General features: G+C 40.0%; 1 long non-coding RNA gene across 2 annotated transcripts; it reads right to left on the bottom strand.

Moving 5' to 3' along the window:
* Positions 1–379: 379 nt before the first annotated feature.
* Positions 380–26011, bottom strand: LOC135970882 (uncharacterized). Of its 2 annotated transcripts, none has more exons than XR_010586754.1 (2): positions 25826–26011; positions 380–535 (listed from the first exon to the last, which is right to left on the bottom strand). It is a non-coding gene; the product is annotated as an uncharacterized lncRNA (long non-coding RNA). The 2 variants fall into 2 exon arrangements; XR_012434680.1 differs by lacking the exon at positions 25826–26011 and adding an exon at positions 913–1062.
* Between the last annotated feature and the right edge of the window lie 1042 nt (positions 26012–27053).

The following is a 27053-nucleotide window of genomic DNA, read 5'->3' as shown; positions in this document are numbered from 1 at the left end:
ATAAAAACATTTATCTCTACTCATCTTTACAGACTTCATAGACAGGAGATAAAGAAAATGTATTGATTGTTTAAAAACTTCTTGCAGACCTAAATTAGAGGTTAATTTCTCCTACTTTCTTTCTGCTTTTCTGTCTGTTGTTCAACATCCTCCTCTTTCTCTATCTTTTCTTATTTTTATAAGAAAAATTTTTTCTCTCTATGCTTGCCCCTTGGTTTTTCATTCTTTCTCCTTTGCATTCTGTAAACAGCCAGCATCTTCCACAGCTCACTACCCCTCAGATTGCTAAGTGAGCAGAACTACTTGGGCAAAGGTCACAAGTGTGCTGGGTGATTATACTAATCAGCTTGGCCTACTAGAGCAAAATACCACAGGCTGATTGACTTAAACAATAGAAATTTATTTTCTCACAGTTCTCCAGGTTGAAAATTCAAGATCAAGGTGCCATCAGGTTTGGTTTCTGGTGAGGCCTCTCTTGCTGGCTTCCAAACAGCTGCCTTCTCTCTGTGTCTTCACATGGCCTCTTCTTTGTGTGCTGTGAGATACAAATAGAAAGACAGAGAGAGAGAGAGCACTCTGATGTCTCTTCCTCTTTTATAAGGACACCAATCTGATCGGATAAAGATCTCACCCTTAGTATTATCTCACTTAACCTTTACTATCTCTTCATAAGCCCTCTGTCAAAATGCAGTCAGTCACACTGGGGGTTAAGGCTTCAACATATGAATTTGGGGGAGGACATAATTCGGTCCATAATGAGGGTCTAGAATAAGCACGAACCTTTTTGCATCTCTCACCCTCAAGTGATCTCTTAGATCCTACATAACACGTTCGGCATATTCTTCTCTCACTAGGAGCCAGAAGAACCATTGATGGCGCCTCTTTGCTCCTGCCCACCTTCCCCAATGTCACCTTCTCTTTTGTCTTCCATTTGACTCCATGAAAGATGTGAGATTTCCCAGAAGTGCAGAGGGTCCCCATTCCATCTGGGAGGAGAGGAGATGAAGGCCTCAGACACTTCCTGGCAAGCAAGCAGCCAGCTAAATGGTGCCAACAGTGACTGATTAGCAAGTTCTGATTCAGCAACCAGGGCAGCCTAAGGGCACTCTCAGACACTGGACCCCAGAGCAATGAGCAATATGAATCTATTAATGACAAATCACATTACAAAAAAATGGATCCATCTTGGGATGAGCTTTGTAAATGAGGGCATGAAAGGAACAGAGTGGCTTTGATGTTGTGGACCTGAGGGACACTTCCAGCCACAGCCTGGTGACATCATGAGAGTGGCAGGCATAAGTTTAAAGGAGAATGCAGTGACAGATGAAAAAGTAGTTGTGCAAACAATTAAATTAACCAGAAGCTCAAAAGCACAACATATGGAAGTCTTTTTTACTGCTTTCAGATTGAATAGTTCTGGCTGACCATGTTCCCTCTCCTCAGTGTCTTGGGTTTGAGTTTGTTCATTCAGAAGATGTACACCATGCTGGGGTCAGGGTAGAATCTTTGCTCAGCAACAATTTTATTCATGGAGGAAAGTACTTTCAGTAGTGGTTCTGAATCCTTGTCGATAGGATATGAAATGTGAAGCTTCAGATCACAAAATGAACCCTTTTTTATCCGATCCTTTTTTGCTCCTCAGACCTTGTCTACTGACTCAGCCATTCCAGCTGAAATGCTTTTCACTGGTTGCTACATAGTCACAGCCTGTGTTCCTAGAGTAATCTCCACCACTTAACTGTTAATTTCCCTAAAACTTTTCAGCATTTCCCAAGACTCATTAACTAGTGATGCCTTGCCCTACCAGGCATGTCCTGTTCTTGTTGGTTGGAGTTTGTGGCAGACAGAGATAGTCGGCCCAGATCCTCCTTCAATGAAGAATTTATCATTTCATTGCCAGGAATCCAGTCATCAGACACTATCCAATATTGATTTTGGCTGTAGAGACCTGGACCATGTTCCTCTTGGAATAATCATATCAAACAAATGAGCAGGATGGAGTTTAAGGGCCTGGCCATTTCAGCTCAGTGGGGAATACCCCAAGAGGCAGGAATTTCTTGGAACTGCCTTTGATTGGCCAAAGCTTTGTTGGGTCTGGATCTTGGTGTAACATCATCCCCTGCCCAATCTTCCTACCTCTTCCTGCCACAAGTCAACACCTAATAAACCTTTGGGAGAGCTAATTCTGCCCCAGCATCTGCTTCCAGAGGACCTGGCCTGCAATAGTGCAGATTTTGTGAGTTGTTAAATGTCTTTAGTGTCAGTCCTGCTTATATAAACTGAATTGCTTTTAGTTCCCAAGACACCCCCTATTCACTCGGGTTTTCAAATCTTAACACCTGTTGTTCTTGAGTGTGCCACCACTGTTTGTCTGAATTATTCTCATTCTTTCAAAACCCATCCTAATAGTCAAAATATTTCAGTCCTGAGAAGCCCCTCATGATAGTATTAGAGTTCTATAGCTGTGCAACAAACTTAAAATAAGACAGAGGGACTATCTCAAAGTTTCATACGGGCATGGGCTAGCTGCATCCTCTGCTCAGGGATTCGCCAGGCTGAAATCAAGGTGCTAGCCAGGGCTGCAACCTCATATAAGGCTTAGGGTTCTCTTCCAAGCCCATTTATAGTTTTGGGCTGAAATTAATGATATTATCATTAATATCTTGTAATGATATAATTGTTGTCCCGTTATGTTGTTGGCTGTTTGCTTTCTTCTAGGAAAGCAGAAGAGTGTCTTTTTGACACTTCATTTTCTTTTAAAGGGCTCACCTGATTGGGTCAGGCTCACCCAGGATGACCTCTCTTTTGATTAACTCAAAGCTGACTGATTAGTAACCCAACCATAGGAGTGATAGCCCATCATATGCACAGATTCTAATCACATACCTGGGAATAGCCTCTATCCACAGCACAACCAGCCACCCTGGCAGAGGAAGTAGAGTTTCATACTGACAATTGAATTCTCTGGCCTAGAAGTGACACCACGCACTTTAGCTCACAATTCGTTGACCAAAGCTAAACACATGGTCCATCCAACCACAAGTGGCCAGGAAGTGCCTTGGAGGTAGATAACCGGAAATATTTGACAACTATTACCACAGACTACCACACAGGGTAAAGATTGTATCTTTTAATTCTGGATCCTTGGTACTTATTCGATGACTGAAAGATTGTCAACAAATGTGGACATCAAAAAAGAATATTCCCATCAACATTTTTTTAAGGAAAACATTTTCAAGGTATCTTACAGACCTTCTTTTCTTCCCTTCTACCACTTTAAAACCTAGAAAATGAAAATTTGTTCAACTGTGTTTTCATGACTGTCTTATATTTACTATTGGCTTGACAAAAATACTGTTAGTAAATTTTTTTTAAAACCCACATTTTTGAAATCAGAGAGCATAAAAACATTTCAATGCTTCATGTTTATGTGAAACCATGGATCTCTAAAATCTATCATTGTTATCTTCATTATGTATTTTAGGCCTTAGGGGTCTTCAGGGGACTGTCCCTTAACCTATGTGCTTTGGGTAGCTACTCTTCCTGCAACCCTAAAAAAGAGATATTAAAATAGGGTTAAAGTTAGACATGGTGTAAATTAAACATTCATAGCAATCATTTTTATTATTTTTGTAAGAAAATGCCCTTGAAGGAGCAAACTCAGAATATTCCCTACATTGTAGTATCTTTTAATCCTGTTGTCAGTATGACACAGATAAACTTCAGAGCAACAGTGCGCAAACAGTTCATTTAAGCAGCCAGAGCACCGGAATTACGCATTTGGGAGGAACAATGAGCAGATTGAGGCCGTATCAGCCTTTTCCCAAACCACTAATTTAAAATAGAACATTGTAGTTAGTCCAACATTTTGTCCACCTAAACTATGTCTAAAGAATCCTCACCAATGATTCTTCTTGTACAGTAGTAGATTTTAGGTTTCATTATCAAATTAATGAATTTTAACATCCCATAGAAATGAGAAAAGTGGAATAACAGATAAGTAAATATGGAAAAGGTAGTCTCTTCCAGTACTAATAGCCAAGGCTGCCACCCTGTCATCAGACAAGTCCAATTCCTGTTCTGTACAAGCAATACTGGGCATGAGGATGGCAACCAGGGTTAAGGCTGCTAAGAAAACCTGACCGGCTAGTGTCACTCCCTCAGTACTGGGGCTACAGAAGATAGTGTCATTATTTGGAATTCCAGATACCAGAGCAAAGGAGCCTTGCATATTCAGATTCTAAGACGCAGAGATCTCAGATCCAGGCTAAGAAGTCCAGGGAGAGATGAGTCAAGTCAGTAAGAAGCAAGACATGTAGGAATCCAGGTGAGAAACACAAATACAGACTTGTACACACACTCCACGTAGAAGGCCTGGGATAGGTGCTTCCTTAATAGATGGTGTGGTGAAACCAGACCACATGTGGCAGGCTAGAACATCAGACTTGGCAGACAGGGGCAGAATATAAGACAGACCATGAGGGCAAGAATAAAACAACGTGACACCAGGGCTCACAACTTGGCAAAAAAACAGGGAAAGCAGGCAATGGCTAAATGCAGAAAGAAGAGGAACTGAAATGTCATAAAGACCCAGGGTTAATACTAAAAGGAATGATGAACAGGTATGCCTTAGGAACTAGGATCCAGGTGGAAGGAACTCTAGATTAATTTCCTGAAATAACAAATTGAGTACTCAGGGATTCTTTTCGCTTTTTGTGCCCCAAAACTTAACAGCAATTTCTAAAACTTTGCATAAACAAATGAACAGGTATAAATACCACTATGTCTGGCGAATGAGCTGAAGTCCAGCATGAAAGCGCCCAGGTGATAGCAAAGCTAGTTGCTAAAAGCATCAAGCCCTAGAGAGGCAAAACAATCTCCAGTCCCATCTAAACCAGTGTTGGTACCGTAGGGGAATTTTCTGAAAGTGAAGTCTGGGGTGAAGGGAGAATAGTTTTAGCAATTGTGGTTCTCAACATGGAGAGTGAAGGATCAGTCAGTAAGACGTTACTCATCACTCAACAATGAATACTCGTCATTCAAACTCATTTTTCTAAGGGGTAATGCAGGTGAAAAAAATAGATTTCAAGAAGCATAAGAGTTAGGAAACCAACATTTCTTTGAATTCCCATGATAGTCCCATTTAATGTCCCATTAAAACCTGGGACAGTGAAAGACCTTTCCCAAATGCGGTTACAAGCAAGTAGAAAAGCAGTACTGGCAATGATCCCTTTGTAGGCTCTAATTCTTGTCTGAGGAATCCAAATCTAAGGAAGGTTGATTTGGTCCCTCATATGGTGATGACCTTAACCTACATTTATCACCTCTTCTCCAGGTATTTGAGTACCTGACTTATGCTCCAGACATAATGAACTATTGCTTGATGACTAAAGTATCTTCTCTCATTGCATTTCGTTTGCTGAAGCTGCCCTTGATTTTTCGATCTTTCTGCCTGGATTACTCCTGAGTGCCCTTCAAAACTCAGCCTGAGAGTTTTTTTTTCCTAGCTACACTTCTCTGGTCCTCCAGAACGCTGATGTGTCCCTTCCAGAGCACCTTGGACTTAGCCCTCTGCTCATATTTTCCATCCTCGATTATGGATGTTTACTTGTCTGTCCCATCAGACTCTCTGTCCCATCTGTTTACTTGAGCAGCTGTGAGTTGTTCAAGTTGCTCAAGACTGTAAGACCACTTAAAAGCACCGTGTGAAAAATAATGTCTGATGCCTTACTAAGTGCTGAATAAATATTAATGGCAAAAACCACAATTACTTTTGCACCAACCTAGTATCTGCTGGGTCTCTAAATGAAAGAATACATGAAGTGTCACTGAGGCTGAGTTTCTAAAATCTTTCATTTTACCACTGTAGGTAAAAAAAAAAGAGTCCAAACACCTTCAGGATTAGTTTGGTTATTATGTAATGTATGTACAGAGTGAATGCAGTTTCTCAATGTTGCCATCACTGACATAAGGCCTCAGTTTCTCAAAACAATCAGTTGGAAGAACCACATTGATTTAGAGGCTTGTGTTTGCTAAAACTGGTTTTATTATTTAGAGTCACACCTTCCTCTCGGCGAGTTTGTTTTGTTTCAACTACTATAAAACTAGCAAATAGAATCCTAGGTCTTTAAAATTATAGAACCAAAGGTCAGAAAAGGTGGATCCCAACAAGCAAAAGAAAGGAATTCCATGGCCAAGGACAGTGCCCTAAAGGATAAATCTATCTTATTACTATTTTTGTGTTGTTATATAGTTTGAATTTTCTAAAGTGATGTATAAGCAACATAGAGGAGAAAAGTGGTTTGAATATCATGCTGTATATAACTTCTAGAAAGCCCTTTCAACCGTTTCTTCATCAAAGAGTCCATTTCTTTTTGGGTCTGGCCAATCTTGCAGACTCCCCAGGAGACCTAAGTTTCATCATGGAAACAGTCAATAATGTGTCCCAGGTTCAGAACCTCAATCTATACCCAAGTTTCCAGGAACAATTTCTTGTGACTCCCATGACTTCTATTTACTTGTTACTTGGGAATCAGAGAACCAAGTTCAAGCTCTTTCCAAACTTACACCTTTAGAATGTTTCTCTGACAAATCCAGAACCAAAGCCCAAATGCTTTCCTTAAAATAATTTTTTCTTTTTAATGTCAAGTTTTGAAACTTGAAAAGTTATTTTCTAATTAGTTATGTTATCAGAAGAATATAGCCAAAAAAATAACATAAAATGACAGAAAACCCTCAAATAACTTTTTTTTTCCTAGCAAGTAACCTACATATTTATGTTTGGCTAACACATGAGCATGAGTTTGTGTTTAATGACTGTATAGTACTCCAGGGCAGAAGAGTGGGAAAGAGGTTATAAATTACATTCATAAAAATAATGATGATGCAGTATATTTAAGTAGGTTTCATAATTCATAGCATGCTTTCACATTTTCATTTCCTTTGACTCTCACAACAGTTCTATAAGAGTTGGCTGGGTGGAGAAGCAAGATCACTTACTAAAAAGAGCAAAGGTTTTAAAATTAGACAGCCTAGCTTCCAACTCCAACAGTGCCATTTATTTACTCTGTAATCTTTATCTAGTGTCATGACACATTCCAGTATCAATTTCTTTTTTTTAATAATAGAAATGGGGTCTCTCCATGTTGCCCAGGCTGGTCTCAAACTCCTGGGTTCAGGCAATCCTCCTGCCTAGGTCTCCCAAAGTGCTGGGATTATAGGCATGAGCCACTGTTCTCAGCTGCCACATCAATTTCTTTATAACTAAAGTAGTAATAATACCAACTTATGCTCGCATCATTCCCTCAAGAGACATTTACTGAGCATCTGTCATGTTCCATGTCCTGTATAGGTTGGGGAGACAATGAAGGAAAAGATATATTCACACAAATTAATATAAAGACTAAATGGGTTAATGTACAAGAAGTGCCTATCATGATAGATGCTCAATAAATGTGATTATTTCCTACAATTATATTTTATAGGTGAAAATATTAAGTTCAGAACAGTTATATGATTTGTCCTTGGTTGCATACCTGGTAAATAACTAAAAGCAGCATTTCAAACATATCAGTCAAGATCCTAGCAGAAAACTGAAACTTCAGTTGGGATTTTAGAAGAGATTTTGTAAAACTGTAACTATTTACAGAAGTGTCAGTCAAGTTAAAGGAACCCGAAAGAAATGTTGAGGCATCCAGAGACTAATAGCAGTCCAGAGATTGGTGCAGAAGTAATTATGGTTTTTGCTATTACTTTTACTGACAAAAACCACAATAACTTTTGCACCAACCTAATAGTAGTCCCCAGTCCTGAAAGAGAAAGGGTTGAAGGGTGGGAGTTGTAAATCAGAAGGTCCACCGAATGTAGCCAGATAACCTCTGCCAAAACCACTCTGAAGCAGTAAGGGAGAAAAAAAAGCCTCAGAGTTGCTCTCTTCCTACCCTCTAATCTCCCACTCGCACTGCCCTTTAGTTAAACTTAAAGAAAGCCAGGGGAGGCCGAGACGGGCGGATCACGAGGTCAGGAGATCGAGACCATCCTGGCTAACACGGTGAAACCCCGTCTCTACTAAACAAATACAAAAATTAGCCGGGCGCGGTGGCGGGTGCCTGTAGTCCCAGCTACACGGGAGGCTGAAGCAGGAGAATGGCTTGAACCTGGGAGGCGGAGCTTGCAGTGAGTGGAGATAGCGCCACTGCACTCCAGCCTGGGCGACAGAGCAAGACTCCATCTCAACAAAAAAAAAAAAAAAAAGAAAGAAAGCCAGAAGACTAAGGAGTCCTGCTGCTGCAATCTGTAGAGCTCAGCCTCTTGAAGCAGAGAGATGTAGAGAGAAAGGCAGAATCTACCCTTTTGCTCCAGTAATTCACACTCGTTGATGTACAAACTACACTTATCTTTTCTCCAGACCCACCAAATCTTATCAGTCATGCCATCTGGCTTGAAATCCGTGGTTCATAATCTGTATCAAGTCTGGATGTAAATGAGGTTATTTTAGTACAGTTCTTTGCATGAGGGTCTTCTTGAACCAAATAACTACAAACTAATAAGACAAGTTATCTGTTCCCCAAATACCCAGCATGCAACGGTGAGATAGGGACAAAATAATTAAAACAGACATATTTAAAAGGAGAGGAACATGAGGTGCATAGCATTCACTGGCCCATAGCAATTCTGAAATCCAGCTGAGCACATGTCAGGTTCTCTGTTTTCAAATCAGGAAATTTTCCTTGATTTGGGCTGAATTTTGCAATCCAAGAGTGATTCCCTAGTCTACTGTTCTTTTCAACTCTTGACTCTAAGGTTTTCAATGGGTGAAAATGAAAGTGGCTTATCCCACTTAACTCATAATGAACCAGTAAAAATTGTGTCTTCCTGTACCACCACTTTGAGCTCAGCTGGTTTAGACATCTCAGTTCTCAAGGGATAACGTCTCCACAAGAGATCACAACTATAACACCACTAAACAGGAAGCTGAGCCCAGCACCTGAACACTTTGAATTCCTCATACCACTGAAACTATAGGCAAAAAATGGGACTGCTGAACAGAGGAGGGTGACAGATTCTATCAAAGAACTTTAGCTAACAGCAACCCAAGGGTCAGAAGTTGTGGGCCTAGAATACAGAAACTTCTCTCTAGTACTCCCATGTCCTGTGATAAAAGTTAACAGAAAACTACAATAATCCAATATAGACAGAATAGCAAATAGCATAAGACCCTCAGGAACAAAGGTTTGAACATATAGACAAAAACCATAATCACTTGAGGTTCTTACTGAGGGCAAAAATAATATAAAATATGGTAGTGGAAGAAACTTTAAACACCAGGTAAAACTATTTGATCATTTGCATGTCTGAGGACTGTGCAGTTTCATCTTTGCTTTTATATAAAATGAATTTATTTGCATGTATAGTAAGTATTTCCCCTACCACACTACCCCATTTGATGCAAAATATTTTGAGAGTTGTTAACTTTATTTATCAATATTTAAGTTATGAGATACCAAAGGGAGACTGTGATTGAGCTAGAAAGATGGGTACCATCAACAGGATAAAGTGACATATGAGATCTTGTGCATTCTATTGAAATAACTGAATTATGTAGAGTTGAAACATGATTTTACCATTACTTAATTTCCAAGTTAAATATTAAAAACATACAATAGAGTTGTATGAATGCAAAGTTGACAAGGATAGACCATGCTACATTTTGGTCCATCAACCAAGCTGGAAGCTATGTTTCTTTAAATCACCTTCCCTATGTGGTGCTAGATTAGAATTGGCCAAAAGAGGAAACTGTATGAGGTTTGGAATAACATTAAGTGAAACTCTTTGTGGTCAGATATGTGACAGATGCAGAGATGGTAGACAGTTTTATATCATGCTCACTCTCTTCTCCATATCTCACTCTTCCTGATTTTTGACCCAACTGACAGTCAGCATCAATTGCCACATAGTTAAGGCCATCTTAAACCTTCCAGATAGCTATTTCTCTCTTGGGTGAGACCAACAAAACGATTACCTGTAAGAGTGCAGTCCCATGAGATCGAGAGCAAATGAAAATAGTCTTTGTTTTAATATACAAACCACTAAGTTTTGGAATGGCTTTTTATGAAGCAGTAGATAAACAACATACTTGGTATTAATAGTGGCAGATGCTAGTAAACAGGTATTTCAAATAGATAAAATTAATATTTAAATACATTTGAACCTTGGACAACACAGGTTTGAACTATGCAAATTCACTTACATGCAGATGTTTTTCAATAAAAATTACACCAAGTGTTTTGGAAGAAGTAGGGCTAACAATGTAGCTTTTCTAGATTGTTCAAGACTCTAGCAGACAGGCTTTAAGGAGTTTGTCCTCTGTCCTTTCCCAGTGGGGAGACTGAGGAGATTGGAGCAGAGGAATGACATGACCAGAACTTGGCTTCTGCATTCCCCATTTCCCTTTTACATCTTTCTTTTTTTTCTGATGTTTTTCCAATCAAATTTACCCAAAAGACCTATGTTATAGGTCTTATTAGAACTCTCACTTTGCAGATGAACAAACTGTGGCACAGAGGGACAGGGTAGTGAAACTAAGTCTTTTCCCTAACAACAAATGCTTTGGAAAGAATGTCCCACTATCTCTTCAGCACATGCATCTAACTCTCTGCTTTGGTTGTTTCTGTGCTTTGGTTGTTTCAAACCTCTTGGGGCAAGGAAAAGAAAAGAAGAGAAATACATTTGGCAGACCTTTTTCATGTAAAGAACGTTTCACATGTATATATATTCTTATCTGATATTCACATAATACTAATATGAATGGACTTTCCTTGGTTGTAAGGCCAAGATGCTCCCAGGTTTGTGTTGATGAGTGGAAGAAGTGTACTTGCATTTCAAGTGTACCTGCATTTTCTGCCTCCCCTTCCAACTCCTCTATTGAGATAAATTACTAGATATATCAATGGACACTATAAACCTTAAGGGATCTTTTTTCACCAGCTCAGTGATGGCTCACATTGAGCAGTGTATGTGAGTATGTGTGGGGGAGAGGTGGGGGGTGGAGGTGTGTCTGTTGGTGTGAATCTCCAACACCTATCAGAAAATCCAGCATACAGCAGGCAGTCAATAAACTTTTTGAATTGAATTGCTTGAAAACATTTTGAACCTCATGGAATAGTGGAAAGTTCATGATCTTTGGATTTAGGATATTCTATGATGCATCAATTCTATACCAACTGTTAAACTAATGCCAAATATAGTACCGTGATTAAACAAGTGTACTATAGAGTTTGATTATTTAGGTTTAGTTCCCAGCTCATATATTTACTGCTTATTTCACATTGGGCAAGTTTCTTAGCCTTTTCTATACCACTTTTTTGCCTGTGAGAATTGAGTGGTTTAAACCCAAAAAAAATGCTTAGAATAATGCCTGACATTTGGTAAGCGTTCAATAATTGTGAATGGTGTGTATGTTAAGTTATAAAACAATCTTCAGCCTTTATTTCTTCATCTATAAAATGGTAATCATTACATCAACATCCTAGGGCTGTGAAATTGCAAAGAAAATATGTGCCAAAGGTCTTAGCACAAGGTCCATCTCAAAAGAGACTTTAATCATTTTTGCCTCCCTGTTTTCCCCTCTTCACTCCTTCCCCTCATCAATGCAAGACTGGGAGCCTCTTGGCCTCACAACCACGAAAAGTCCATTCATATTAATGTTACCTGAGTATCAAATAAGAATATAGATACACATGTGAAATGTTCTTTATATGAAAAAGACCAGCCAATATTTGTTTCTCTTCTCTTTTCTTTTTTCTTTTCTTTTCTTTTCCCTGCCCTAAGAGGTTTGGAAACAACCAATGCAGAGACTTAGATGCATGTGCTAAAGAGATAGTGGCATATTCTCTCCAAAGCATTTGTTATTAGAGAAAAGCCTTAGTTTCACTACCCTGTCCCTCTGTGCCACTGTTTGTTCATTTGCAAAGGAGTTCTATTAAGACCTGTAACATAGGTCTTTTGGATGGATTTGATTGGAAAAACATCCCCCCGCCCCTCACAAAAAGGGTCGAGGGAAGTGGGAAATGCAGAAGCCAAGTCCAAGTTCTGGTCATGTTATTCGTCTGCTCCAATCTCCTCAGTCTTCCCACTGGGTAAAGGCAGGGGACAAACTCCTTAAAGTCTGTCTGCTAGAGTCTTGCACAATCTAGAAAAGCTGCATCGTTAGCCCTAGTTCTTTCAAAAGACTACCTTTATCATCAGCACCAAAATACCTGCTATTCTCTGAATATGCGCTGGACTTCCAGACTTCCAGGTCTTGATTCAAACTTTTCTTTTTTCCTTGAAGACTCTTACCTGAAATTTTTTTCCTGAGAAAATCTCCTATTTGAAGTCCTCCCAACACCACAGTTAAATTGTTGTGGCTCCCTCCTACTTAATCCCATTGCATCTGGCTTGTGCCACCATGCAAACAGTAATTTTACTTTATCTGAGATTAAAAGGCAAGGGAAGTTTCTCCCCGTCCTGTCCAAATGCAAAAGATACTTCTATTTGTCTATCAATTCTTTGAGAGCAAAGATAGTAACTTAATAATTTTTTAATTCCTCATTTTGATTAGCATATTGCCTTACACATTTTATAGGTTTAATAAATATTTCTTCCATAAATTAATAAATGAATGAGTGGGGTTGAAGAAAGATTCCACATTTTTTTAATAGTTTTATTTGGGGATGATAACTTGAAGTCATAAATTAAGCAATTTCAAAGTTGTTTTAAAAAAGCTAAGGTCTAGAACCTGCACCTAATCTACCCAAAGAAAAATGAATACAATTGAAAAATAATAAATGACGAAACAAGGACTTTAATTTTCTTTTTAGATTGTCTTGTTGCCACTTGGCCATTATAGACAAAGAAACAATTACTGTCAGCCTTGGTAAGGTGTAAACGCTAACTAAATATAGCAATTTGAATGAGATTGCACTACGTAAATAGTATTGATTTTTTTGTTTGCATTGGAGTAAATCACCATTAGAAAATAGCCTTCCAAGTCAATGGTTCTAATTTAAAACCTAATTATTTTAATTATTCCCCAAAGCAATCGCATTTTATTCTATTCATATATCCCAGGAAATTGTACTGAACTTACATATACACATATTGCATTAGAATCCCAGTTAAAGTTTGCAGCTCATCACTCTTTATTTGTATGAACCCTACTCAGGTCAAAACCTTTCTATGTGTGTGTGTGCATGTATATATATATACACATACACATATATATACATATATATGTATGTGTGCACACATATATATACACACACACACACACATATGAGTATATGTATACACATAAATATGTGTGTGTGTATACATATATATATATTTTGAGATGGGCCCTCACTCTGTCACCCAGGATGGAGTGCAGTGGTGTGATCACAGCTCTCTGCAATCTCCTCCTCCCAGGCTCAAGCGATCCTCCCACCTTAGTCTCCCAAGCAGCTGGGACCACAGGTGCGCAACACCACCTCCAGCTAACTTTTTATATCTTTGGTAGAGAAGGAGTTTTGCCATGTTGCCCAGGCTGATCTTGAACTCCTGAGTTCAAAGGATCCACCTGCTTTGGCATCCCAAAGTGCTGGGATTACAGGCGTGAGCCACTGTGCCTGTCAAAAACCATCTTCTTATGGATGCACCCCTTTCACCCCCACTTAAGTGTTCTTGCAGAGCACTTCCTGTCACTACCATAGATTGACCCAACATCTACATTTTCATCATCATTTATTTCATGGTAATTAATTCCTGGTTCAGAGTCAAGGTGGGGTAATGTGAAGGTGACAAGGTCTATAAAGCTTTCCATGTGTATTGGGGGTCCCACCTTGAGTTCAGACTGGGTCAGATATATTTCAGCAGGTGGTTGAGTGTATTAGTCTGTTCTCATGCTGCTGATAAACACATACCCAAGACAGGGTAATTTATAAAGGAAAGAGGTTTACTTGACTCACAGTTCCACATAAGGTTGGGGAGACCTCACAATCATGGCAGAAGATGAATGATGAGCAAAGTCACGTCTTACATGGTGACAGGAAAGAAAGCCTGTGCAGGGGAAATCCCATTTATAAAATCATCAGATCTCTTGAGATGTATCCACTACCATGAGAACAATTTGAGGAAAACCACCCCCATGATTCAATTATCTTCACCTGGCCCTGTTCTTGACATGTGTGGATTATTACAACTCAAGATGAGATTTGGGTCAGAAACACCCAAAACACATCATTCTGCCCCCAACCCCTCCCAAATTTCACGTCACTTTCACATTTCAAAACACAATCATGCCTTCCCATCAGTCCCCCAAAGTCTCAACTCATTCCAGCATTAACCCAAAAGTCCCAGTTCAAAGTCTCATCTTAGACAAGGAAAGTCCCTTCCACCTATGAGCCTGTAAAATCAAAAGCAAGTTAGTTACTTCCTAGATACAATGAGGGTACAATCATTGGGTAAATACACCTGTTCCAAATGGAAGAAACCGGCCAAAATGAAGGAGCTACAGGCCCCATGCAAGTTCGAAATCCAGGGGGGCAGTCAAATATTAAAGCTCCAAAATGATCTTTGACTCCATGTCTCACATCCAGGTCACACTGATGCAAGAGGTGGATTCCCATAGTCTTGGGCAGCTCCATTCTGTGGCTTTGCAGGGTACAGCCTCCCTCCTGACTGCTTTCATGGGCTGGTATTGAGTGTCTGCCACTTTTCCAGGTGCACAGTGTAAGCTGTTGATGGATCTACCACTCTGGAGTCTGGGGAATTGTGGGCCTCTTCTCATATGTCAAGGGTGGGGTCAGGCGGAGATAATGGAATCATAGGGGGTGGCTTCCCCCATACTGTTCTCATGATAGTGAGAAAGTCTCATGAAATCTGATGGTTTTATAAATGGGAGTTTCCCTGCACAAGCTCTCTTGCCTGCTGCCACGTAAGACGTGACTTTGCTCCTCATTTGTGGAGGCATCCCCAGCCATGTGTAACTGTGAGTCAATTAAACCTCTTTCCTTTATAAATTACCTAGTCTTGGGTACGTCTTTATTAGCAGTATGAGAACAGGCTAATACAGTAATTGGTACAGTAGAGTGGGATTCTGCTGTAAAGATACCCAAAAATGTGGAAGTGACTATGGAACTTGGTAACAGGCAGAAGTTGGAACAGTTTGGAGGACACAGAAGAAGACAGGAAAATGTGGAAATGTCTAGAGCTTCCTAGAGACTCGGAGAGCTCATAAGACAGGAAAATATGGGAAGGTTTGGAATTTCCTAGAGACTTGTTGAATGGTTTTGACAAAATGCTGATAGTGATATGGAAAATAAAGTCCAGGTTGAGGTGGTCTCAGATAGAGATGAAGAACATGTTCGGAACTGGAGCAAAGGTAACTCTCGTCATGCGTTAGCAAAAACACAGCTTCAGGCAGTAGTGAGCTCATACTCTAGAAGTATGTAAGCAAAGAGACTCAATCTCATCAATGATGTTGAGCTAATCCTTTGGCTGGGTGGAAGAGTAACTACTGATGAAAGTAAAAGTGGCTAACATATGATTCCAGAGAGAAGAAATAAGGTTAGATGGATGAAACCTACAAATAAATCGATTTGAGCTCATTAGAAAGAGCTTATTGTCAACAAAGCAGGCAGCCACATGAGTTGGCAAAATAGCCCTTTATCACCAGGCATGTTCAAGCAGAGCTTAACGGACTATATAACAAGGTTGTTTTGTTCTAGATAAAATTAGAAAAACACCAGTGTGTGACAGAGAGACTGTTTAAGTGGGTTCTTAACAGCAAAACCCTCTCATCAAGTGAACTGATGTATAAAATTTTAGTGATGATGATATACATGCTATTAGTCATAGCAGAAAAAAATGTATATAGCACTTGCTATATACCATTCATTGTTCTAAGCACTTTAAATGTATTCATTTAATTCTCACATCCTTGTGAGGTAAGTAGTGTGGTTATAATTGCCATTTTATAAACGAGGACCTTGGACCCAGAGAGTGTCAGTAACATGCCCTGGCTCTGACAGCTAATAACCAGGTCATAACAGTGAGTCTAACTCTACTCTCAATGCTATGAACTGCCTGCAATATCACCTAAAGTAGGACTGGGGAACTCATAGACTCACTCATTCAACCTTGACAATATTGAGGTATCCAAAAATCCAACTCACCTTGGAGCACACTGACCTAAAAGGACTGCAAATTTCCTTCTGACTCTAATATCCATATGAAAAAATTCACAAATGCAAAACTCAGATGACTTGGGCTCTGCTGAGGAAAATGAATTAGTTCTCCTCTTTACCTGGACGGCATGCCCCAGGAGGGGCTATCCCTCAGCGAAGAGCAGGCTCTGGCCTGGTTACAAAGAGAACCATGTTGCCTGTGGCCTCTCTTCTTTTCATGGCTTTCCAATAAATAGAAACTTGTCTCACAGAAAATCTCTGTTCATCTTTTGGGTCACAAATTACCCCCCAAGGAACTCATTAGCAAAAAAGGAAAGGAGAAAGGGAAGAAGGGGGAGAGAGAGGAAGAGAAGGAGGGAGAGAGAAAAGGTGGGAGAACAGACTCAAATCAAGACAGATAAACACAAAGACAAACACAAAGAAAGAAAAAAATATACAATTCAAGCTTCTAAATGCGAAATGTCAGCCCCCTCAGTGGAGAAAAGCAGCCTTCACTTATATAATACCCCTAACTAGACTAGTCCTCTCATTCTACTCTCTTTTCTGTCATTTGAGAGAACTAGGAAGATACACAAGCCAAGGATTTAAAAACAATCCAAAATTTATTCCAAAGCCACCATATGCTAGGCTTAAAACCAAACTCTCTAGCATATGTGCCCAACAGCAACTGAATTCCAACAATTACACTGAAACGTCAAGTGCAGAAGGGCTTGGTGTATTTGTCTTCAGGAATTCCCAGAGCCTTTCAAAGCTTTGCAAATCCTGCCAGCTTGCATTGGTCCTCTTTGGGGCACTTCTAGTTCGTAGATCCTGGGGCTAAAATGCTTTAAACTCTCCAGGCATTCCTTATAAATAAATACAACACACCCACTAAACCAACGTTAAACAAACATATTACAGAGAAAAGCGCAGAACGTGAGTGCTGAATGAGAGGGATTTCAGAGACCATCAAACACAACAGCCTCATTTTTCAGATGAGGATATTAAGCCCCTAGCATATACTAAATCAAGACTAGAACTCGAATTTCTGGTCTCTAATTCAGCATTTGAGTTTTTTGGAGAGAATTCCCCCCTCATTATTCCAGATAACATATATGTCTTTCCAGAACATTTCATGTCTCCTACTTATATCAATCCCTCCTACTTATTTCAATCCCTCCCATGAAGTCTCACAAAAGATTCAGTCAATGTTTCTGACTAGTCCTATGTTAAAATGTAACTAGATATTTTGAAATAAGACAAAATCTACAAGAGTTCTATTTGGTCAGAGATAAATTTTATAACAGAACTCTCGATTATTGCATTTTAAAAATGTAACCAAGTTTCCTAAATGTATAGGCACTCTTCCTCAAGATAAATAGGTAACTTCTTGTTCTACTTACTTGAGAATAGCATAACGGGTCGCTGGTGCCTACCTCTATTCAGGAAGCGTTCTAGAAAGAGCTACTTTGTTCTCTCTCCTAGGTTTCATGTGGCCCTTTAGTTTCTTTTTGTTGTTTTTCTCTCTCCCTCTCTTTCTCTATCTCATATTTTTACGCTCTATCTCCATATCCACATACAGAACCAACATGCTGATATAAATATAATTATTTCAATTCACAATGGAGGGGTAGGCTGAGGCCTTGAGCTTAGTCCACATCTCCACTCATCTTTCCCAATGCCATTTCAAACCCAGTCAAGGCCATGGTGAAGTGAATGCTACTTGTACATAACAAATAATGGTAGTGTGTTGGATTTTAACCCATAGAACTCCACAAATACGCTCTACTGATACAATAAAATAAACATGAAAATGAGGAAGTAGAGGCAGTAGAATTCCAATAAATATAGAAGGAAAGAAGGAATCTAGAATCGCGTAGGCAAATGCCACAAGAATAAATGATGTAGACATGATCCACAAATTAAAGTGTGAGAGTTAGAAAAGAAACGAGATTTGCATAATCTCAAAGTATCTCACCTAAGATATTTGTCAACATCAAAGGGAAAGATACTAACTTTACAATGGAAAAACTTGGCAGACACAAGCGTAACCAAGTGACTGAGGTAAGCATCACCAGTAATAAAAAATGTCAACACCATGAAGCCCTGGATATTTTCTGCTGAGAAGGATGCCACCATGTTATTTTTGTGGCATTCTTGGAAAAAAATACATAACCTCATTTCAAAAATAAGAAAATATTGCACAAACCCAAATCTTGGGGCATTCTTCAAAATAACTGATCATTACTCTTTAGAAGTGTGAAGGTCATGAAAGACAAGGAAAGACTAAGGAACTGTTACAGACTGAAAGCAACTAAGGAGATATAATAACTAGATGGCAACATAGGAGCTTGAATTGGACTATTTTAAAAAAATAAAAATAAAAAAGAAACATTACCAGGAGCAATGGCTCACACCTGTAATCCCAGCTACTCCAGAGGCTGAAGCAAGAAGATTGATTGAGCCCAGGAGTTTGAAACTAACATGAGTTATAATCATGCCACTACACTCCAACCTGTTCAACAGGACAAGACCTTGTCTTGAAGATGAAGAAGAAGAAGAAGAAGAAAGAGGAAGAAGAAGAAGGAGGAGGAGGAGGAGGAGGAGGCAGAGGAGGAGGAGGAGGGAGGAGGAGCAGGAAGAGAGGAGAGGAGGAGGAGGAGATGAAGGAGAAGAAGGAGAATTGGTGAATTTTGAAAAAACTGTAATTTAGTTAATAATGTCATACCAATATAAATTTCCTGGTTTTGATCATTGCACTACAGTCTGTAAAATATTAATATTGTTAACTTTAGGGCAAACGGGATAAGGTATATAAAATAACGGTTTGTACTCTTTCGATAAGTTTTCTCTAAGTCTAAAATTAGTTTAAAATAGAACATTCGTTAAAAAAAGAAGAAGGAGAAGAAAGCACGCTGCTATGATTTCCCTTCCACTCTTGTACCTTGCATGTGTTTTCCAGAAGTATGATGCACCTGGTCTGGTACTAATAAAATAACAAGCAAACTCAATGCTGAATATTTTTAGAATTCATAACAAAAATAAACAGTAAAGAATGTCAAAAGAGTCATTCAAATTGTTGACCCAAACTATAATTAATAAATGTCATGCAACATAGTGAAGCTCCATCTCTACAAAACTAAAAAATTAGCCAGGGATGGTGGCACATAAAAAATTAGCCATGGATGGACCTAAAGTCCCAGCTACTCAGGAGGCTGAGCTGGGAAGGCCACTGGACCCCAAGAGTTCAAGACCAGTGTGGACAGCATGGCAAGTCTCAAAAAAAACAAAAACACACACAGTATAGATAGGTAAAAAGACATTTTAAATAGTACATAGGGACAATATATATGTGAACAGCAAAGAAAATTCTAATCACAATTTGTACATCTATACAATATGCAATCTAGCCAAGGAGGCTTACGCATACAAACCTGGTGAGTTTTAAAATAAATAGCAGGCTGGGCGCGGTGGCTCATGCCTGTAATTCCAGCACTTTGAGAGGCCAAGGTGGGCAAATCACGTGAGGTCAGGAGTTCGAGACCAGACTGGTCAACATGGTGAAAACCCATCCCTAGCAAAAATACAAAAATTAGCTGAGTGTGATGGTGGGCACCTGTAATCGCAGCCAGTCAGGAGGCTGAGGCATGAGAATCACTTGAACTTGGGGGGCAGAGGTTGCAGTGAGCCAAGATCGCACCACTGCACTCCACCCTGGGCGACAGAGTGAGATTTCGTTTAAAAAAAAAAAAAAAATGAATAGCAGAACTCATCTCTTGATACACTGTAAAATGTCTTTCAAACATCTCACCTCCTCCTGTACCATTACCCATTCTCTTCCACTTCTACAGCACTAGGCAAGTCATTTTGAAAAAGAAAAAAAAAAAAACCTTTCCCTACTTCCCAATATTTTTTAGGTTGAAAACACAAAGTTAGATTTTATATTTTTTAGTGAAGGTAGCACATAAAACTCTTATTTCTGCCAATTGAGTCTCTTAAGATAGAAGCCTGATTCTGATGAGCAGATTTGTCAATTTTACTCTGAAGAAAAAGTACTAAGGCACCGTACCCATGACTTATGCCACCTTACAACCAAACAGTGGGAAATACGATTGCTATTTATCATCAACTACTATGTCTTAGGTACTGAACATAATAATGGTGAACATTAACTGAAGGTTCTCTCTGAGTCAGACACAGAGCTAACTGCTTCACAGAGATCTTCTTGTTTAATCTTTACAACCATTCCATTTCCAAGAAGAAGGTTCTAGAATTATCCTCAAATTGGAAGAAGAAACTGAGGCATAGAATGGTTAAATAATCTGGCCGAGAACCCTGATGAGTAAGAAGCAGAACCAATTATTTATCCCAACTGTGCCCAATGCCGTAGAGCCTCACACAATCTATTGGAAAGCCCAACAATATAGTCAGTGATTTTCCTGGGGCAGAAATGTGACCCTTGACTTCCCAGACCTCGTCAATTATAGGTAAAATTAGGAATTACTATTATAAATGTGCTCTACCCTAGTCCCCGTCCGATTTTGTTCTAAGTAGTAAATGTGATCAGTTAGAAACAGCCATGGGTAACTTGAGCTAAAAAAAAAAAAAAAAAAAAAAAGACAAAACTCTGTGTTCTGGTGGCACATCTTTCCTATGTGAAGAGACCAGGAGAACATTTCTGGTGGCTTAAGCCCTCTGGGACTCAGACATCTCCACTTGCTGGGAAAGAAAGCTAGATCGCAGGCCTCCCAGGGATATCTTGGAGGCACGCTGTAGGGAAGCAAACTGAATGTAGGGCAAAGGAAACATTTCAGGTAAAAAGCCTTAATTCTATTTATCTTTCACTGAGTGTCCAGCCTGCACACTCCTGCACTCCATTCCTGCACTCCCATGGTGTTGTCTAGGATGTGAAGAGTTTGAGTAACTTGTTCAGGATACACGGTTGGGTAAGTAGCAGAGCAAGTACCCCAAAAGCTTTCTATTCCCTGGTCTGTTGTTCTAATGACTGTGTTGTGCTGTCCCTTAGCTGAGGCTGACAACCTCATGGGAAAGAAGAATGGGTTGCTTAGGAGCCACCCTGCCATAAACGAGTCCCATTATGCCTCGTACTTCAGTTTATACTCCCTCTCCTTGCTCCATAACAAGAACATAATAATCTCTCCATCCAAAGGCTTACAGAGATTAAATAAAGTTATTGTGCATTAGTGTGGTAAATAACATAGAACACGTTTATAGCAAAAGAGCCTCAAATTGATGCTCAGACTCCAGGAGATCTAAATATCTCTCATTTTTCTTCTACTTGGAGAAAGTTAAAAAGAATGGGCATTGGCCGGGCGCGGTGGCTCACACCTGTAATTCCAGCACTTTGGGAGGCCGAGATGGGCAGATCATGTGGTCAGGAGATCAAGACCATCCTGGCTAACACGGTGAAACCCTGTCTCTACTAAAAACACAAAAAATTAGCCAGGCGTGGTGGCGGGCACATGTAGTCCCAGCTACTGGGGAGGCTGAGGCAGGAGAATGGCATGAACCCGGGAGGTGGAGCTTGCAGTGAGCCGCGATCAGGCCACTGCACTCCAGCCTAGGGGACAGAGCCAGACTCCGTCTCAAAAAAAAGAAAAAAAGAATGGGAATAAAAAGATAAGGAGGAGAAAGAGAATAGATGGTGGGGAAAATAGCAAGAGAAAAGGAAGGAGAAAAATCAGCACACTGGCTAAGGAAATCCTGACCAACTGAAGTTCTTTAACACTGTCATTCTCCTTCTCCATATTCATTAGCCTTTTCTCTCCTTCCTGGAGTGAACCTAAAACCAGTCCCTTAGGAGTTCTAAGAATCATGTTCAATGAAACATGTTGGAGATGATGGGTTAGCAAAAGTATGAAACATATGGTTCATACTTTGACAATCTATGGTTTTAAGAAAGAGAAATGGGCAGGAACCAGGGTTACTTGAAGACAGAGTACATAGCACCACTGCTGCTTTGCACACAGTGCTGGTGAAATGCTGTGTCAGTCAGAGAGCTCAGCTACAAAGAACAAAACCTGATTCTGGGGGATTTAGGTAGAAAACGAATTTATGAAAAGGATTTTGAGATCATAGTATGGCTAGGAGGCTGGACAACCAGAGTTTGAAAATGGACAGGAACAAAAGATAGCAGACCTCATCATTGCCATCAGAAGTCTGGTAAGACCCCTCTGCTGCCCAAGAATCCACATGAGCTTAGCAAAGTAGATTTAGAGATCAGCGAAGGTAGAATATTGAGTTCAGACCTGTTTCCAGCTTCATCTCCTTTGGCTCAGGTTGGAACCAAAAATGACAGCGACCACCGACGTAAGGTCTTCTGTTCTCTAAAACACAGGGTACAATGCTCTGGTGGTGGAGTCAGAAGTTCTGAGTTCTAGGAGTGTCTTGATCACTAAGTAGTTGGCTTGGGAATCACTTAACCTCCCTCCAAGTTCTGCATTTGCCAGTGGGAGGTAGTCATCCCCAACCTGTTCCTGCCCAGGGCTGCTGTGAGAAGCAAGTAGAAAAGGATGTAAGTGGTCTCAAAACGCTTATATCCCCGAGAAATGCTAAGAAGCCTTTTCATGACCATTAATTTTTAATTATTACTGGAAAGTGATATAGCACATGTAGAAAGCAGTGATATACGTCCAAAGATATATCACTCTAGAGTCAAATACTGGCTCCACCTCTTATCACCTTTGTGGCCTTTGAAAAGCCTTGTTGACTGTCTTGGCCACAGTTTTCATATGGGAATAATGTTGTCTATCCCAAAAATTGGTGTAAAAATCAGAGGAGATATCACATGCAATGCAGAATTCCTGGAACTCAAAGAAATGGTAGCTAGGAATAATCACAATAAGCACTAGTAATAATAAGAGTCGTGGATCACACCTCCTCTTCCCCTAACTAACCTTCTCATCATCTATAACAATCATGTATGATTTGATAATCCCCCTTAAATTATTATTTGGAACTGATAATTAAAATTTTATTTACATTTTGTCACTGTTGTTGTTCATTTGCCATCTCTAGAGGTCTATTTAATTGAACTCATTTTAACCCCAGCCAAGAAAGCTAAAAGTCCTTTAAAAATCCCTGCCTTTCTGTGTGTCATTTTCAGCAAGGAAGGGGTTACTGGGGATTCGGAGCATTTGCTGAAGCACAAGGCATCCGACCTTGTCAGGAGCCCTCGGGCTTTTGCCAGCACTCTGCTTTTTTTCTGCACACAGCCCTCAGTGGAAAAATACTGCCCAGACTCTGTGAATTATTAATCTCATCATGACATCAAATACCCACTAGATAAAAAGAACAAGTGGCCCCCACAATGAGGATCTTAGGGAAAACCAGAAGCCAAAGGTAGCTGACCACAATCAGAATTTTTCCTGCTCCCCTCTGAGGTGGGAGACAATCTCATTCATTCTCAGCACCCCATACACAGAACTCTCAAGAGGCATCAATTTAAAATGCTTCTGTTTGGAGGGGCTCAGGGAGCTGATAGAGAAGAAAAGCCTTTAAATTACTCTCAGCTTTCAGTTGATGATGCCATACTAACTTTAAATGAGTTTGTGTTTTGAGTTCATGAGAACTGGAGTACAAGAAGGAGTTCAAGGTCTTGGAGTTTTCTGTTTTCCCTTCATGGACCAGGCAAGGAATCTGGCTAGATCAAAATCTACTGGAGGGTAGGAAATTATTGACACATGGAAAATTCCAGTAATAAATGATCCATAGGAAATACATCTGTCATATTCCACATTACTTGGCAAGGCTTTGAACCAAATTTTTAGTAAGGCTAACCTCTGAAAGAATAGATTTATTTTTAAGTCAGAGAGAGAAAATGACAGGATAGGAAGATCATTGCTCAAGAGATTTAAGCTCTAGAGCTTGGAGATTTCATTCAAAAAGCACTTACTAAACACAGGTGCGCTGGAGTATACACACATATCCACCAGTGAAAAACCATCTACCATTTCTGCAATACCCAGTATCTGTCAGGCGCCCTGCCAGGTGGTTTACTCATCATATCTAATTTACCCTCACTACAACCAAAGGATATATAGTTTTATGCCTGTTTTGCTTTTTTTTTTTTTTTTTTTTTTTTTGACATTGATAGACACTGATAAGGTATGCATTGACTAAGGCCACAAGAGTTGAAATTCAAACCCAGATTTGTCTGGATTTAAATCCCTTAAGAAACATGTTATTGAGCAGCAGAGCACAATGAGCAAACAGCTAATGCCAATGGAACACACATGTGGCAAGACAAAATCTGTAATAGCCGGAGAAGTATCTGTAGCCAAAACATGTAGAAAAGTAACAGGGTGAAAACCGGCTTGTCAGGACAGAAGGGTTTCTCAGGGTGCAAAAATGTTAATGCTAATACCAGGGCATGCCAGGACAAACTGGGACAGTTAGCACCCCACAGGTAAATGAGGGGTAGGTCCTGAAAGAGAATTTGTGTGAAGGTGAGAAGTTTGACCTTCATCCTAGGAAGAAAAAGATAACTGATCTGCACAGATGATTGTTCTAGAAAGGAGAAGATATTAGGAAGAGAACACTGACTGCTGGGTGAATAGTGGATTAGTGAGAAGAGTGGTTAGGAGGCTTGGAATGAAGAAGACTGAAAAAGTAGACTAAAGAAGAATGAAGTAAAATAAATTATACATTTCCCAAGTGAAATCTAATCAAGACAGAAGTTTATGTTTTACACTGACTAAATAGACTAAAATATTTTAGCATATAGTGTAGTATCTACCTCGTATAAGTTGAATTGTGTCAACAATAAAAATATGTTGAGGTTCTAGTCTCCAGTACCTCAGATGTGACCATTTTTGGAAATTGGGCTGTTGCAGATGTAATTAGTTAAGATGAGATGCCTAGTGCCCTTATAAGAAGACGGCCATGTGAAGACAGAGACACACGGGGAGATCTCTGTGTGACAACGAGAGTAGAGACTGGAGTTAAGCAGCTGCAAACCCAGGAATGCCAATGATTGCCAGCAAACCACCGGAAGCTAGAAAGAGGTAAGGAAAAACTCTCCTACAAGTTTCAGAGGGACTGTAGCCCTGCCAATGCCTTGATTTAGTACCTCTGGCCTTAAGCACTGTGAGAGATTTCATTTTTGTTGTCTTAAGATGCTCACTTTACGGTACTTTGTTACAGCTGCCCTAGGAAACTAACGCACTAGCCAAACTCTATCCGAACTTGGTTTTATCACAAAGAGACAGGATGGAGCTAGGGCATAATAGGAACACTCTGCTGAGAAACCTCTAGGAAGTAGGCATCAAGCCGAGTGCTTTCTTAGGAGTTTATGGGTGAGCTGTCTCAATCGTCCTCTAACAACCCAGGTCATCAGTAAGAAACGGAGACTCGGAAAGAGGCTGCAGCTCACCCACTGCTACCCAGCTAGGAAGTGGCGACCCAGGGCTTAGACTCATGTCTCTCTGACTTCAGAAACAGATTATTCGTTTCTCACCCCTTGAATTTCCTAAAAGGAGAGGCAAGGCAGCCAAGGCAGAAGGCCAGATAAAACTGAAAAGCCTGGCAGAGCTCTGAGCAATTCACAAACATGAGAAAACACAACCTTGAGGGCTCTGGGTTGGGGTGGTGAGAGGACAGGTGGAAGAAAGGCTTCTTACCCCACAGCTCTGAGTCACCCAAATGTGATCTGCATCCATATCAGCAGGACTTTCTTCTCATCTTCCCTTTGGGCTCTGCAGCTCAGGGGGAGGCAAAGATCAAGCAATGCTCAGGGAGAGCAGAGAGTAAGGAAATCTTTTCAGAAGCCTCTAGGGCCTTTACTTTCCTAAAGTTAATTACTTTCTGGATGAACATCTGATTAGAAATATCATTTGCAAGCCCCACCTGCCACGGATGTCTCCTGTTTTGAAAGTGAATATTCAAAGACTGTTAAAATCCTAATACATATCTTCATCTCCCATGGAAAACAGAACAGTGATTATTTTGAGCCTCGGGAAGTTGGGATCCAGTCAAGGAATTCATCATTACCCTTATGCAATCTAGGAGATGGGGAACAGATCGGGTGAGAAATCTCAAAGGAAAACATGTCGCCTGCAAAATTAGCCTGAGTCATTGCTCCAAGTGAAAGGCTGTGTTTAAATCAGGAATAATTCTTTAAATTTCAACCCATGACCCTGACAATGAGGTTGCTGTCTTTGGAAATGAACCAGTATGTTTTTGTCTGTGTGTGGCAGATACACTTGCTGAAATATTCACGATACAGTGGAAAGGCATAGGGTCAGCGGCCAGAAAACGAGGTTCTGGTCTCTCCTGTGTGACTTATGTAAGTCACATTCCTTTCTCAGTCTCAGTTTCCTCATCAGTGAAATGAACTTTTTTATTCTGATGTGATTACCTCTTCCTGGCTACTCCTTCTCTGTTCCTCCCTCCCTCATCCCATTTTTCTTCCTTCTAAACTTCCCACTTCCTATTGCCATGATAATGAAAGAGTATAAGTCAAGTTGATGCATGGGCTTGGACAAGACACTGGAAGGGTCTTAGCAATGCTACACAAAGCTCTAGGTGAGTATATGAAGGAAAAGACAGGAGGGTAAAATTTTGTTATTGCAAAATGTATTCATTCATTTATCCAGTCATTCATTTCACTAGAAACCCATTATGTATCTCATTCAAGCCCTAGACCTTGAGGCTAAGACAGTAAGAGTAAAATATCATTCCTGTTCACTAGGAACACACAGTCCTAGTAAGAAGAGAGGGAAATAAGTGATTAATAATAATTGGATGCTATATACAAGAAAACACTCAAGGTACAATGGAAGCAGGTATTAGAGGAACTTATCCAGTCATTTTATGTGGTAGAAAGCTCCCAGAGGAAGTAAATCTGGG

The sequence above is a fragment of the Macaca fascicularis genome, chromosome 5 (genome assembly GCF_037993035.2).
Source record: "Macaca fascicularis isolate 582-1 chromosome 5, T2T-MFA8v1.1".
Classification (NCBI taxonomy): Eukaryota; Metazoa; Chordata; class Mammalia; order Primates; family Cercopithecidae; genus Macaca; species Macaca fascicularis.
The sequence above is the reverse complement of the archived record's forward strand: the minus strand, read 5'-3'. Positions and strand labels throughout refer to the sequence as shown.